The sequence below is a fragment of the Penaeus chinensis genome, chromosome 11 (assembly GCF_019202785.1).
Source record: "Penaeus chinensis breed Huanghai No. 1 chromosome 11, ASM1920278v2, whole genome shotgun sequence".
NCBI lineage: Eukaryota > Metazoa > Arthropoda > Malacostraca > Decapoda > Penaeidae > Penaeus > Penaeus chinensis.
The window spans coordinates 26,567,129-26,572,128 of record NC_061829.1 but is presented as its reverse complement, the minus strand read 5'-3'; positions in this window follow the sequence as shown (position 1 = coordinate 26,572,128).

Below are 5,000 nucleotides of genomic sequence, written 5' to 3'. Positions count from 1 at the left end.
GAGGATAGAGGAGGGAGGCAAAGAATGGGGAGAGCCAGAGAGGAAGGTCAGAAAGAGAGCGAGAAGGGTGCTGGAGGAGAGGGGAAGGCGAGATACTGAAGGATGGTGGAGAAAAGGGGGAGGGTGTTGGGGTGATGGAGAGAACGGAAAGGGGACCAAATACCAAAGGGAGGGAGTAAGAAGAGAGGGTGTGGGAGAAAGGGAAACGAGGGGAAAGGAGCCGGAAGACCAAAGGATGAGGGAGAAGACAGAATGAGATGGGGAGCAAGAGACTGATAGAGGAAGGCTATGGCTCGTGAGGGAGAAGAGGGAGAGGGTGCTGGGAAAAGCCCGAGAGTAAGGCGGTGGGTAAGGAAACGGGGGGAAAGGGAGGAGACAGAAGGAGAAAGACATGTATTACAGAGTGAAATAATTTAGTCATGTCTGAAGCCGTCTCTGCATTCCCGGATGTTCTTCCCTATCGCGCGGATCGGTACGGGTGGTTTCTCGAAGCAAAAGTAGCGGGTTCGCGTGTCGTACATCCGTCTTGACTTCTTCTTGACATGCCACGAGAGCTGAGAGATGCTGTTTCGAGATGTTAAATGCTGAGTATTTTAATGTCTTGGGAAAGGGAGTTGCCGTTATTTTCTCTGATTAACGATGGACTTGATATGAATTCGGATTATCGTGTATTTCATATTGCTTAAGTATCTTTCGTGTTCTGTTTGTGTCTGTGGTTAATTGTGTTCTCTCTTATTCTTCCATTTCTTTCGTCTTCTTTGTTTTCGTCTTTTTCCTTCTCTGTTTTGCTTTCGCTTTCTTTTCTTTTTTCTTCTTCTCCAGCTTCTTCCTTTTACTTTTCTTTTGTTTTCTTTTTCCTCCGTTTTCTCTCGCTTTCTTCACTTCCTTCTTCTTTGCTGTGATTATATTCTTCACATTTCTCCTTCTTCTCTTTATTATTATCACTTCTTCTTTCTTTCTTCTTAGATTGACTTTTTCTTTATTTCTTATTTTTTAAGCAGAGTTTCATCTCGTCATGACTTAAAGATTCACGACTCATTATTCTCGTGTAATAAAAACCGGTCGAAATTCAAGAAGGATCTGGATTACTTCTTCTCTCTCTTCTTCGTCTTCTTCTTCGGTTTCTTTTTCTTCTCTTGCTGCTGTTGTTTTGTCATTCTCTTCTTCTTGCTCCTTCTTCTTTTTCCTCTTTTTTTCCCCATTCTTCTTCTTCTTTCTTCTGCATCTCCTTTTATCTTTACACGTAAGGACGATTCCTTTCCCCTTCGCTTTTTCAACACTTATTGTTCTCTTAATCTAAGTAAAACCAAGAAAATAACGACCAAAAAAAAAAAAAAAAAAAAAAAAAAAGTGCCGAAAGAAAAAGAAATAAAAGTCCCAATTTAGAAAGTTCAGAATAAGGATTAAAACGCGATTCCGGGTTTGAAAAGGAGCATTAAGACGCAAACATTATGAGAGTAAATGTTATTTCATTCAGATTTTTGTATTGCAGTCCTTCGCTTGGTTCTAAGTTGGGTAATCCTCTTTGAGATAATCGTTATAAATTTGCAAATGGAAAACGTGATGGAACTCGATGAGGCCTTTCGTTCATACGTTTTCTTTGTACCAGAAATTATATCCTTCCTTAATGGTATGTATGTGCGTGTGGGGATATATAGATATATAGGGAGATTGATAGACAGCACGAAATGATAAAGACATTGATGGACATATACAGATATGAATATATATTTGCTGAAATAGGAGTGAATGGTTGTTTGTAACGCTGTATTCTGTAAGTGATAACTTTGTTGACGGGGATCAACGATGATGATAATCATTAGTTTCACAGTAAATATAGTTAACGCTGACAATATTTTTATTACTGTTATCATTGTCAAATTTATATCAATTTTGCCGTAGTATTATCAGTTATAAGTATTTCAATTAGAACTGTTATTCTCTGTGCCATAATTACCATGAACTTCACCAGCATTATCATCGTTATATTAATCATTATTTTATTATCATCGATATCGGTAGTATTACTATTGATGTTATCAGTATTGATATAACTATTAACAGTATGATTTATTTTCATTATTGTGACTATTATTGATATATTCTTTGTTATCAACATTACCTTTGTCATTATTGATATCATTATGAATACCATCACTGCCGTTATCATCAGTATCATTATTACCGCTAATCATAAACACATAAACGAACATCATGCGTTAAACTCCACGATGAAATCAACCCGTATTTCATTTTCCTTCTGAGCAAATGTACCACAGGTAAATAAAGGACTAAACTAAACTAAAATCTTCTGATGCAGGCTGTAAAACCACTTAGGACACTTGTTGGCACAGGCATGAATGCCAATATTGCTAGAGTCTTTTACCTGTGATACATACGGTCAGTCACAGATTACCATGCATTGCACCTAGTATTGTTCACGGAATCAGAGCTAGTTTAGAAATTGTACAAAATGAGGTCATGAGGATCATTCTTGGTGCCCCTAGAACAACAAGGATTGTGAATATGAGAATAGAACATAGTTTATATTCTGTTTACGAAAGAATATTATACATAGATACCACATTTACTGTCATATAAATTAGGGAACCCCTCTATCGTACATAGTTCCAAAGACAACTAAAACAGAATAGTGGAGTTAACCTTGACTTACAACAACAGATCATACTTAAATCAAGGGCTACAAGTAACAGGTAAACACTTATGTCAGTTGAACATACCCAGAACACACCCATGAGACCCTATATGGACGTCATGTTCACCGTGGAAAGTGTATTTTATACGACTGCCCCCCAAAAAAACAGTGTATCCCTTGCAGAACGCACTAGCAATTACAAATGGGCATCTTGAAGATCTGTCCAGTGGATACGAATGCTGCAGTGACGGATCCTTGCAGTCCTGGAGCAGACCAGAATGCGTTTCTGTTGTATACAAAAACAATATTTTGCAGCACCGGGATTGTAGGAGGGTTCATGACTGGGCTAGCACTACGCAATCTGAGTCAGGAATACTCATGGTCACCGAATTTCTATTGAATCAAGAATTAGGGGTCATTTTCCGCGATTCACAGAGTGTTTTCCAACCCTCCGAACACTCTAGACAAAGGTGCAGGATATATTGCATATGACATCAGGATAAACGTGTATCAAGCAATAGAACGAGGCCATGATATACGTGTTGTGTGCATTCCATCGCATGTTGGAATCCCTACGCCTGATCGTGATGTTCGTCTAGCAAATCAGCAAGCAAAGTGTGGATATAGATCTTGGAGTCCTCTTGCTAGGATTTCACACATCATTAAAACTTGCTTCAAAGTGGATTTGACTGAGTTGATTAATTTTCAACAGCCTGAAGGCTGTAGCATAAAGCATTATGACCGGTTTACGCAAGATTTATTAATTTATGGTTTATATGAAACACGTGTAAGACAGTAGATATAGATTGTATTGGCAGGTGAGAAAGAGATTGTAATGTGCAATAAAGAATATAAACAAACACTTGTACATTATATCTCATGTGTTATAGCCTTTCAGACCGCCTAGCTTGCCCACGCCTGTGCAGTTAGCCAGGGTGGTAAGTAAAGGACTAAACTGAAAAAACAAACTCTGGTACATATTTTCCTGACAAAAAAGATGAGGTCACCTAGCACAAGGCACGAAGAGTTTCCTTGATCCGATCCAACGCACTAAAAGTTATGATTATGCTTTATATTTGCCAGCGCCTGGAAAATCAAGGACTCAAATAGAGCAAGCCTTTCAGGAGAATCGCAACAGAGGCTGTAGTCGCTCGACCTCAACAAGCTCTTCCTCTTAACGTCACTAACACTGAATCTGGTTTGCTGCTGTTGTTATTGTTGTTATGTGTATGCTTTAATTCGTTATAGTCATTGTTATTATGCTGATTTTACCTTTATCACCATTACTGTCGGCAGGAATAATGCCTTCCGTCATTGTGATCATTATCATTAAAAGCCAAATGACAATCGCATATATAAACCGAAAACGAACCCTTTCAAAGGCCGCAGCGGCAATGGTAAAGAATCAACAAAGCAACGGCAAGATACACACGCATCGCTCTCTCTAAATTCTTGCCTGCAGGCCATCCGTCTCCCTCTTGACCTCGCTCTCCCCATTCAAGGAGCGCCGCGCAACCTCTCGCTTTCCCGTCGTTGGTCAGCCCAGTGACGTCATGGCATGCTGAAGACGCTCCGCTCACGCCCGCCTCGGAGCAGCGCTAGAAGAAAAATCCCGACGCATTGATTGGGCCTCCTTTCCGTTCGCAAATATTTCCACGACTTGGCTGCAATAAATCGTTTTGATTATAGACATTATTTTGCTATGACTTGAATAATGAAACCTGAGTGAGAAGGTTCCAGGAAGGCGAGGTCGTGTTATTAATATAAGAAGAAAAACGACGAAACAGAAGATAAAAAGAGCGAGGTGTTTTCAAAGCGCCGAAGGAGGAGGCGAAAGAAAGAATAAGAATAATTCAGATTAGAATCTTATCATTATGTTAATTATAATGTGCGGTAATTTGATTATTGATATCGAGTCTTGAACTTTTAATTCCTGTCTTCCAGGAATTCTCTTGAGTTACAAGACACAACTTTTCATTCTTTAGAGGCCAGTTCATCATCATTACTGTAAACATTAACATCACTGTTGTTGTTTTTGTTGTTCTTACGGGTGTAATCCCAATTATTTCATCATAATGATTATTATTAGTAGTAGTATCATTATTATTATGATAATAATGAGAATCATTATTATTATTATCATCATCATCATCATTATTATTTGTATCATTAATTATAATAATAATAATAATGATAATATTATTATCATTATTATTATTATTATTATCATCATCATCATCATCATCATCATCATCATCATCATCATCATCATCATCATCATCATCATCATTGTTATTATTGTTATTGTTATTATCATCATTAGTATTAGTTTTATTAGTATTAT